Source organism: Mobula hypostoma, chromosome 6 (genome assembly GCF_963921235.1).
Source record: "Mobula hypostoma chromosome 6, sMobHyp1.1, whole genome shotgun sequence".
Taxonomy (NCBI): Eukaryota; Metazoa; Chordata; class Chondrichthyes; order Myliobatiformes; family Myliobatidae; genus Mobula; species Mobula hypostoma.
This window is the reverse complement of record NC_086102.1, coordinates 139,622,181-139,634,366: the sequence shown is the minus strand read 5'-3', so window position 1 is coordinate 139,634,366 and position 12,186 is coordinate 139,622,181. Positions and strand designations below refer to the sequence as shown.

General features: G+C 36.3%; 1 protein-coding gene across 1 annotated transcript in view; it reads left to right on the top strand.

The window, feature by feature from the left end:
- The window catches only part of LOC134348765 (collagen alpha-3(VI) chain-like), a 201,553-nt gene that overhangs the window by 18,118 nt on the left and 171,249 nt on the right, over window positions 1-12,186 (top strand). The window lies entirely within an intron of this gene.

Below are 12,186 nucleotides of genomic sequence, written 5' to 3'. Positions count from 1 at the left end.
TAACCTTGCAATGGTCTGGTGTATGTGAGTCTCTGCCACAGCAGTAACTCATTTTGTTCAGTCAGGCAGACCTCCATCTTGACTCCACATTTTTGTTCACACTTTCTCTCATTCCTGACTGCAACTCAATTATACTTTGGTCTGAGCTTTCTATTGATACAGTGATTTCAACTACTCTTTTAATTGCAAGTTGTATTTCAGTTAGGAGCCATTTTTGAATGCTTTCTTGTAAGATTTCACAGATTAAATGATCTCCCAATGCATCATTAAATCCATCACTGAGCTGACAATGCTCAATTTCTTCAATTCAGCCACATATGCTGAAATGTACTTCCCCTTTTTTTGAATTTGCTTATGAAACTTAAAGCATTTTGCAATCACCACTGGTTCTGATTCTAAATGTTCCTGCATTACTTTAATGATATCAGCAAAGCTCATTTCAGGTGGTTTGGTTGGAACAGTTCAACATCTATACAAGCTGTATGCCTTTTCATCCAGTGCACTCATCAACTATCCCAGTTGCTTTAAAATATTGTTGAATTCACTCAGTATAAAATTACAAGTTATCTCTTGTGCAATTGAACGTGTCTGTCTTTCCGATGTAGCCAGTCACTTCTTTTTTAAAAAATTATAATTATTATTCCAAAGTATTCACTATCCCTTCTCTGCCTTTTAAAAAAAAAACGACTGTCACTCTCTTTCTCTCTCTCCCTTCCCAAAGAAGTATGTGCTGCATTTTTTAAAAAAAACTCAAACGTCTTGCTGTGCTTCAACAGGTAGGTAGTCATCTCAGATTTGTTTAAAATTCCTTGTTGCCATTCTTATGTTTTGTAACTCTAGAAATTAATCGGAAGAAAATATGGAATGGGAATAATGTATCTACTTCGGTTTTACTATTAGTGGGGCGTGAGCATACAGTATGACATGGTGGCGTAATGCCAGACGCCATTCACAGACTTTTACATTTAACCTGTAATGCATTATGTAATTGCTTAATCAAACAATATATTTGCGACATTAGTAAAATATTAAAGAGACAACAGTCCACAAAAAAGATAGGAATTGTATTAAGTAACACAGAACAATAGATTGTCTAGCACTCACTCACTGTGGAATTGGAGAGATCTGATGTATATCTCAGATCTCATATCCAGTGAGCTCAGATGAGGTTGAAATAAACAGCATTAGAATAGATGAAAATCAGAAGAATGGGAAATTATCAGGCAAGCCCCTTTCTAAAATTGAATATGATGCAGGATATAAAAGCAGGCAGGGAACAAAATGGAGTCAGATGTGGGATTATATTTACTCCTGGTAATTTGCTTTGTTGATAAGTAGATTTAATTACTGATGTCTTCTTAAGTGAGGGAGAAACTTGTCAACCACTTCATTGGCTTTGCTTATGTTTGATTTTATTTCTTGAGCAAAAGACTCATATTGGGCCCAGTAATGCATGTATCCTTAAAAGGCAAAAAAACAGAAATGGAGCATATCCCAAATTTCTGGGAAAAGAGCTGCGAGATATAGACAAAAAAAAACAATGGAAGGAATGTCATTATTATTTAGATTTAGAGGAAGTCTGCTACTTGCTTCTATCAAAGTACGCCACTCAAGTTTTTATTGTGAGTTTAGCATTTTTGGATAGCAAAGAACATTTGGAAGAAATTAAACTGTTTGATTGGTGGTATTTGAGAGCAGAACTTCAATGGAAATGCAAATATTGGCCATATCTTTCATCTGTTGTGCATATTTTTAGTCAGGTAAGGTTGCAGGATATTGCATGAGCAATCAAAATTGGAAGATTATCTGACAGTTGAGGGATTAACAATGTGACTAACAGATATTGGTTATTTTAAAATTCAATTATGTTTCTAAGGTTGGTTTAGAGTAATTTCAACAGCCTCAAAGATTACTATATTTTATTTTTAGTTCAATTTTCCATGAACTGACTCCTGCTAGATCATGCAATATTAAGTTTGCTTTCTCTAGCTTTGTAACAGGCTCATGGGCTAAGATAAAATGGGATGAAAAATGTCCCTCTGCCAGTTGTTAGGTTAGGAAGAAATGAAGTTGGAACAATAACACAGAGAGCCTGACTTGAAGTAATTGGTTTAACTGTGCCCGGAAACAGGAAGTTAGGGCTTAACCATGTTGTGCTGAATTTTCTTTGCTTAGTTAATATAATTTTAATGAGTAGGGTTTTAAGATGCATTGGTAAGGATGGCTGTGATATGTAGCTCTTACAACTAATGGCATTTACAAAGCAACTGGGCAAATATTTAAATTGCTGAGGCATTGAGGCTATGGAACTAATATGGGTAAATGGTAACACAAGTAGTTGTAATGGCTGGCATGGACATGGTTGGCTGAAGGGATTGGTTCTGTGCTACATGACTCTAACTCAGTTAAACAGAGTTTACAATTTTACAACTTTACTTGAGCACTTAGATCACCTCTAGAGATGGAACAAACATAGGCAAATGAAATTAGTATGGATGAGTGTTCATTGGTAAGCGTATAGTTCAATGTTCCCCTGATGCCCTGTCAATTTACAAATAACTGATAATGATCATTAATAATAATCCTGACTATTTCTTTATCAGATAATGAAACTCTTAATTGCCAAGTCCTGAAAGAAAAGAAACTGTATTTTAGTGACACAAGAGCTTCTGCAGCTGCTGGTAATCTAGAGCAACACATACAAAATACTAGAAGAACTCAGCAGGTCAGGCTATGGAGAAGAATATGCAGTTGAGTTTCAGGCCTTCATCAGGACTAGTCAGTATTTTAATAATAATTATGTATTCATCATTCATCAGTATTTTAGAAATGATTATGAGCTAAATTTAACAGCTAAGTGTTTTTAAGTGCTTGGCTAATGGAACCCAGAATGTAATTTAGATCAATTTAGTTCTCAAAAGAGAATAATGCAGAAATATTACTGGGATTCTAGATTTGAGTGCAGTTGATTTTGAAGTAATCAGACCTAGGCTGCACACAGCAAACTATAAATAAGGAAAAACATTATAAGGTCACTGAGAGGCATAAAATATTTACTGTGTTGAAGATTCATTCTGGAAATTGCATCAGTAAAATTAAAAACTAGATTCAGAGCAATTGATGAGATTGAAAGTCAGTACATCCAACCTTGCATGCTGAAGATTATGGGTATAGAGATGATGGATACACTGGTTGCCATCTTCCTAAATTTGATAAGTTTTTAACAATTTTATGCATTAGAAGTTAGCAAATATAATGTGGCTATTTAAGAACAGCAAGAGAGAGAGTAGAAGGAAACATGCATCAGTACATCCCTGAATACCGATGATTGATGACACCTCAGTAACAACTGACTACAAGTGCAGTCAGCATTTGGAGTCAGGGTGAGATACTGGTAATGGGATACTTGGATAATAAGATTGGGCAATAGTGAACAGGAAACCTGAAATTTTGAAAGGGAAATCGTGTTCGAATATTTTAGGTTTGAGCAAGCAAAATAGATGAGAGTATCAAAAACACAAGAAAATCTGCAGATGCTGGAAATCCAAAGCAACACACACAAAATGCTGGAGGAGCTCAGCAGGTCAGGCAGTATCTATGGAAAAGAGTAAACAGTAGACGTTTTGGGCCGAGACCCTTCATCAGGACTCTTTGAGGATATAGTGTATTTGGACCTAAAGAAGGCATTCAGTGAGGTGCTATACAAGAGACTAAACACAGTTACAGCACATTGTGTAATATATTTCTATATATTGAGATTTTGTCAAAAGACAATGAACCAAGAGAAGGAATAAAAAGCTCAACTTTGGATTGGGAGGCTGTGACAAATGGGGATCTGTAGGATTCTATGACAAGGCCCCAGTTGCTCACCACCTATATCCAAGATTTAAATGAGAGCATCAAGTCTGAGATAACTAAGATTTCTGAGGACATAACCTACATTGCTATGTAGCTTTGTGAGGATGACACAAAAGGGTTCTCCAGGAAGATGTAAGCAGGCTAAGCGAATGGACAAGGGTATGGCAATTAGAATATAATTTTAAAAATGAGAGGTGATCTGTTTCAATAGTAAGGTGGAATACTTTTAAAATAGTGAGAAATCACAATTTTTTGGTGTTCAGATGGTATGCTTGTATATGAAATACTGAATTTTATCCACTTAAATCCAATGCAAAATAATTGTGATGTTAATATAAAAATAGAGGGGATGTCCATCAGAATCAGGAGGGTGACTCAAATTTATAGAAACTCTGCTTTTATTATGCTGGTGGGTCAGTGATGAAATTGTAGTTTACATTGACTCCAACACTTTTATAGACTGACTGTAATTTGTTGCACCTTATCATTGAATTTTATCATTTGCATTTAAAGTTAATATCACTTGAATTATCTTCAAGAAGTCAGGGTAGGGTTTCTAAACATAAAATGAATTGCATCTTCCCTGCAATAAATTAGAAATCTACATCATGAAAATAAAACATTTATAGATATTTAAACTTGAGAAAATTATTACTTGAGAAAAGACTGGATCACAATGGACGGATTCTCTCCCATTGGTGTTATTAAGGATTAGTGGAGCCTGATGGTCTCCTGGATATCATGTTAGAACCCTGCCATTTTTCCATATGAGTCATTATCATTTTGCTGTACTGCATTGGCAAAAGTTGTCACACATTTCAAAATTGGCAGGTTAAGTTCCATTGTGTCCACGTGGCATCACTGTAAATGAGCTCCTAGCATTAAATATAGTTTTTGTTGAATAGTTTCCATAACTCACAGTGGGTTTTAAATATGGTTTGAATCAAATACCTTTCAGGTTTGAATTTGAAAGGCAATTGTATTTATTTTTCCAGCTTTCTCTCTTTCTCTCTGGACTGTTGTTGGAGTTTAACTCCATGCAAAATAAAAACATTCCAGTACATTGTCATTCCGTGAAAATGGACAGTTGATGACATAATTTCTACAACAACTTCTGTTTTCTTCTAATGTCCACAAGTTTACGCATTTTTGAGCAGGAGTCTCCTCACAACCAGATTAAAATTTATCACTGTAACATACATTAACTGAGGTCAAATGTAGTGGCCTAAATGAGAAACTGAACTCTAAGCCTCTTTAGCTGGATTGGCTCAGCACATCGCTTGCTAGTGCAGTCGCCCATTGAGGTAAAAGGGGAATGTAGGAAAGTTTAATGATTACTAATAACAAGGATTGTATTTTGGAACTGCAGGAGCCTATGATGCAGTACTCAGTCAAAATATCCTTTAAGTGTGGAAATTCAGGATGTTGTCTGAAGCATTATTTTGAAGATGGGCAATATTCAATTTCCGAGGAGATTTGGACCAAGCTTCAGTTGTTCTATATTACTTACGCTTCTCGTTACAGGCACATTGGAATTGATGGGGAAAAATACTCGTGGGATACCCAAGAACTAAAAGAACAGGTCATTGATTTTGAAGGCAGTTCTAAAGCAGTGAAGTAGTCCCAAATTCTAGTCATAAATGACTCTGATTTATATTTTAAAAAGAGCAACAAAATAGGAGAGAGCATTCGAAATTACTTTAGGGGTTTTTTGTTGACTGGGTGTGGATGTGGTTAATAGTAACACTAGGGTATGGACTCCCCAAGGAGTATTCCAAAACTATAATACATGGACCGTTCATGATGTGAGCATTTCTTGAACTGTCAATGGAAAAGGAGTTCAGAAACATTGTCCTTCCATTGTATGAACACTGTATTTTGATCTCTGCCCCTGACTAATCTATTGACATAACCACCATCTAATCCTCTGTGGGGTAATCTATTTGCACAAAAAATAAAACTACTAATCATTGAGTGATTGAATTAACCATATGTACAACTAGAACATGCTAGAATTTGGGCAACATGTGGAATGAAAAATAGAATTAGTGTTTCAAGGTGACAACTTTCTTGACTGGGTTCTGATGAGAGGTCATTAGCTTGAAAATGTATCTTGTTTCTCTCTCTAAGTATACTGCAGACCACATATATCTTACCTTTAGATTTACAATATGGCAATTTTGCTTTCAAATTAGTATAAAATAACATGTAAAACACTTAGTGCATGTGTAATATAGAAACTTGCATTATCCCAATTAACAACTTAGGGTAGAAATGTATTCATTTTTGAACGCTCAGAATATCTGCATTTCCCTCTTCACTATACACAGTATTTCAGATTTTGTTACTTTCCTATGAAATAGGCCATTTGATCCATTATCTCTGTGTCAGTTGGCAGAGTATTCCCATTTCCCCACTAATTTTTATCTGCAATCATCTCTCCCTACATTTCCATTCACTGCCCACATTTAGAAGGTTGGATAAATACAATATGAGCAGCAGAAATGGACCATTCAGTCTTTCTGACCATATCCAGTCATTTGTTTAAATCAAACCAGATCTCTGCTTGGGTCTCTTTTTCTCGACATGCTATGAGACTATTTGCAAAGAAAATCTCTCAGGTATATTTTTGAATGCTAGAGCTGAACTGGCCTTAACATTCCATTGGGAAGTGAGTTCCAATTTTTTATTGTCTAGGTGGTGAAGTGCAAATACACGTTCTGCTTGATGATCCCAGTTAAATTTGGGGATAATAAGAAGGTATTTGTGAAACGTTTATCAAGAAGTGGTTAAAACAAACAATTTTAGACCTTCACATTGCATATGTTGAAAACAGGGCAGGCTAGTGGAAGTTCTACTGATATATAGACTTGATTGAACTAGCCTCCTAAGAGTAGGCTAGACGAAAAAGGAAAGCTGACAATAAAAAAAAAGACAAATAAGTGGTTTAGAAAAAAATATTCATCAATGTTCACATAGAATTTTCAGAACACTAAACTGTCTGAAATGAGACCCAAGTTTTTTGGTTTACAAGGCTAAGTGGTTTTTGGCTCTCTTCTGTCCCTGTAGAATTCAACAACCATTTCTTCCCTAAATGTTCAGCTATTTCATTATGTTTCCCTTTAAATCATGGACATTAGCCAAATATAATACTGCAGGAAGCCATTAATATGTGCCATGAATGCAAACTAAATAGCTCTCAATCGTAAAAAGTATAGGACCAAAGCATGCTTTTCTTTATTGATAGAGGCGTTGGCATTTTAAAACAGCTTTAAGAATTTTTTTCAGGATAAAATACCAAAAATGTAGTTGGCAAGTGTTCTATCTGATACCTAGACGAGGAGGGTTGTGTGTTTTGATTTGCTGCCTGTAGTGATTCTTTTGATCTCAGCTGGTACGGCAAAATGGTCTCCCCACTTTGCCTCTGTGACAGAGAGGTAGGAAAAGAAAAACAATAACAGTAAGATTTGCAGATGTAAATGCAACAGATTTCTGTGAATTTAGCCCAATTGGGTTATACTCTGCAGCAGCCTGTAAATGAAAGTGGGTACTCCTTTTACTCCCTTCCCCTTGTGCATACAGTGCCACTGACCTCAACTTTTGCTCAAAAACATTCCACACTCTAACTACTCTCTACTTGAGTTGTTATCTTGAACCAATCATTATATTTGTTTTCTATTATCAGAACGGTCCTTTGAAGTGTGATTCAATAATTTGCCTTGCTTCCAACATGGCTGCTTAATTAAGATGAGTGGAAAGCCCACATCAACAAGGCAGTATCTCAAACTATCTAACCTCCTGGTGGAGTTTAGTAGTCAGTGAAGAAATAACCTAGTGGAGAGGAAACTGGAGAGAGAAAACAATCATCTGTACTTTTATCCACATTGGATTAGGGAGTCATAGCTTATCCCTGGCAGTTTACTATGAATCCTTTTTCTCTGGTGCTCTGTTAACTGTAAAAATGTGCTTCTTTGGTGATTCTTCTCTCTGATTTTTCCCTTTTTAAATGTCAGTGGTTCATGTGGTTGAGATTTTCGTCCACTGCCCCTGTTCCCGGTTTACCTTACATTGCCACTACAGTGTCAAAAGAGAAACCAATTCCCTAACACAGAATTGAGCAAATAGATCTTTGCCAAATGGTATTTTTGTTTCCCTTCCCATTTGGTTTGTTTCTAGTTTTCACTTAATGCTCAGTTTCTGGCCAACAGCTATAAAGACACTGTAAAATAAATGGAGGGAATCATGCTAAGTCATTACTGTGGTTCTCACTGATATCATGAGGAAACACAGGCAATAAATATTCGTAAACTTAAAGCTGTCTTCATCCATTGGGATATGTAGGACTATGTTTGTCCATCTCAGATTTAAATATTACAACTGATTGTATTGAAACATTTTTGGAAATCTATTTTTTCTACAATTTCCAAAGTTTAAAAAATTAATTTACAACCTAATAAATTGACAGTTTTGTTTGGTATAATCCCTCAATATATTCATGGTATTTCTCTGTCAGACCAACATGTAATTGCATTCGTTACATTATTAGCCAGAAGGGCTATTTTGTTGAAATGGAAAGATGCTTCTGCTCCTAGTTTGATACAATGGTTCTCTCAGGTGATGATATGTCTTAGTTTGGAGAAAATCAGGTCGAACTTTTGATCCTCAATTTGATTTCGAGAAAAGGTGGGGTTCTTTTGCCCGCTATTATCATCTGATTTGAGTTAATTAATATGGTTTCCTTCTGATTTTTCTTTAAATGGATTTGAGTTGGCCGATTGATGTTTTTCTTTTATGGAAGCTTGTATGACGTATCGCTCCAGGGTTGTGCTCCCAATGGTTTTTTTTCTCTTTTTTTTTAGTTAGTAGGGTTTTTTTTTATCTTAGTTAGTAGGGGTTCTTTTTTTCTCTCTCTTTTTTTCTTTCAAAAAATATTCTTAACTCTTTATTTTTTCTTATTATTGATCTATTGCTTAGCTTTGTTAATCAGTTATTTGCTACTTTAATTCTTTATAGTACATATTGACATATTGACTTGATTATCTTAATGTATTTTTGTTGATCTTTAATAATAATTAATAAAAAAGATTTTGAAAATGAAAAATAAATATTGCAACTGATAAAATATTATTTAGAATTTGCAGATGCAAATTCCAAACTAGAAAAATGGAGGGCTATGTGGAAGGGAAGGATTAGATTGATCTTAGAGTAGTTAAAAGTTTGGTACGACATCATGGGCTGAAGGGCCTGTACTATGCCATAATGTCTGATGTTCTATGTCCTCTCACTTTGTGTGTGTGTGTGTGTGTGTGTGTGCGCGCGCGCACACGCGCATGCCTGCATATGTAAAAAAAAGTGTTTCCAAACCTCACTTCTGGAAGGTCTTGCTGTAGTTTAAGACAACAACTGCAATCTTACCAACTCTCCTGCCAATACAAATAGCATATGGCGTACAGTGATAGAGAGAGAGATAGCACAAAAACAGGGCATACAGCTCACTGAGTTGGTGCCCACCACCAACCACCCATTTACACTAATCCTACAGTATTCCCTTTATTCTTCCCCCACATTTCTTTCACATCTCCCTTGATTCCACTGTTCAACTCCACTCTGGGACAATTCACAGTGGCCAACCCGCTTGAGATTGAGATGTGGGAGGAAAGCCAGGCACCTGAAGGAAGAAAGTGAAAACTCCACACAGTTTTATGAACAGTTACTATTCTGTTTAGAACATTTTCTTCCTTTGTCATCACTTGTCCTTTGTGAAACTGCACAGAATTTAAAACAATAATAGTTGTGCTATCTTCTTTACCAGATGATTGCTTAGGAATTAAAGGGAAATCTGCAGCTAACTTCCTATTCATGCTATCACATTTTCTTCATTAATTTATCAATACAGTATTCTGGTGGGAATAAATTCTTTTGTTTATGCATGCTGTTTCCTCAGAGCTTTATTGAGTTCGTTAGACAAAATGTCCTTAATGCAAAGTTCCCTGTCTAAGTGGGCAGTTAATTTGTCACCAGCAAACACCTCTATAAAAACTAAGATTCTTAAAGGAACAGATAGGGAAGATGTTGTGAAATGTAAAGTTTGAAATTATGAGATGTAATCTTAGGTTAAATGATCATCATTCTTTTTCTTTTTGCCAGGGGTTTTGAATCCTTGGAACTCTCTAACTCAGTGATTGAAGTGTGACATTGGTAAATTTTCAGATATCGAGTGAATGAGAAGATATAGTCATCGGTTGGAAAGCCGGATAACCGCACAAAGCAGCTATGTGTGTTGGGTAGCTCAAGGGGTCATATGGTCTACTCCTGTTTCCATGTCTTGTATTAGCTTGGTTATAGAAACCAGGCTTTGGCCTACAGCTTTATGGACTTAGGAATCCTCATGAAGAGCCTCGACCTGAAATGTCGACTCTTTATTCGTTTCCATAGATGCTACCTGACTGGCTGAGTCCCTGCAGAATTTCCTATATGTTACTCTGAATTTTCCAGCATCTGCAGAATCTGGTGTGTTTATGGATTTGCTGTTCCAGTTGTTCATGAAATAATGGTCTTTTAATTTTCTGGCACTAATAAAGATGCATACAACATTATGGCCAAAATTTCAATTTTTACCCAAACTTTTTTAACAATAGTATGCCATCAGAGTCAGATGCCTTTTGTTTTACTTTGTATTTTGCCCACTTTTCCACTTACTTTCCTTGGCTTCAGTGCATAAGAACATGAGCACATAAGAAATAGGAGCAGGAGAAGGCCATCTGGCCCGTCAAGCCTGCTCTGCCATTCAATAAGATTGTGCTATTCCCTCCCTTTAAGAAAATGGCTGCACTAATGTAGCATTTTACTGTCTCCTTCAGGATTTGATAAAGTACTGTCTGCTTATTGGAGTACCTTGTTTTCCCAACAAAAGAGTGACATTCAATATATATTAACACTCAGTGGCCACTTTGTGAGGAGTACCTAATAAAGTGGAAAGTGAGTGTATGTTCATGGTCTGCTGCTGTTGTAGCCCATCCACTTCAAGGTTCAACATGTTATGCATTTCTGCTTATCGCTGTTGTAACTCGTGATTATTTGAGTTACTGTCGGCTTCCTGTTAGTTTGAATTATTCAATCATTCTCCTCTGACCTCTCTCACTAACAAGGCACTTTTGCCCATGGAACTGCTGCTCAGTGGATATCTTTTTGTTTCTCACACCATTCTCTGCAAACTCAAGAGACTGCTGAATGTGAAAATCTCAGGCGATCAGCAGTTTCTGAGATACTCAAACCACCCCATCTGGCACCAATGATCATTCCACGGTCAAAATCACTTAGATCATATTTCTTCCCCATTTTGATGCTTGCTCTGAACAACAACTAAATTTCTTAACTATGTCTGCGTGTTTTTATACATTGAACTGCAGCCCCAAGACAGGCTGATGAGAAATTTGCATGAACGAGCAGGTGTACAGAATAAAGTGGACACTGAGTGTAACCCAGCAGGTTAAGGCTACTTCTGTAGGAAAAGAAAACAGTTAATGCTTTTGATTTGCAGCCCTTCAGTAGAACTGACATATTGAATCTGTTTGGAATATCTATTCGTGTCAATAACTGAGATTTCATCTGACAGATGGGCATGCTATTAACTCAAGTGGAAATGTCATTGTAATGTCTTGTTATTCTCATTCTGCCTGAATATTTACAACTTGCCAGTTTGGATTAGATGTCTTCATGAGAGATTGTGTGGAACATCCAAGCACTCGGGCCTAAGAGCAAACCAGTTTTAATCCCTATTGAGTAACATGCAGTGTCATTCTATGACCAAGAATTTCATTCTTTTACAACGCAATCGGATGTTACTCCAGATTTCAGCATCTGCATCTTCTCGAAGTCCATTCTTTGGATTAATAATCCCCCCACCCAAATGAAAATCAGACCCTCGATCATCTAGTTGGGTGGTTATACAGCTGGATGTGAAAGAAATAATACTTCCTTTTGCCTCTGATTTTTCTCCTGAGTTTTGCCCAGGATATTGACCTTTAATTCTTATGAGATCACTGTCAGAGTCCTGGAAGAAGAGTTTAAGTTGCAAATTTTATCAGACCATCTCACAAAGCTGACAATACACAGCTCGGACTGACCCTTTCTTGACTTCTCTGCAAAACTAAGTGAATAATATCCAAGCAAAGAAAATTTTGATGGCTATTTTAATTATGCTCATTTACGATTTGCAAATGACTGAAGTTGTTCCATATTGCTCATATTTTAACTACCCACCCCTCCCCACACTGAGGTACATAATGATTTGTGGATACTGTGAGTATGATTTTGTATCTTCTTTAA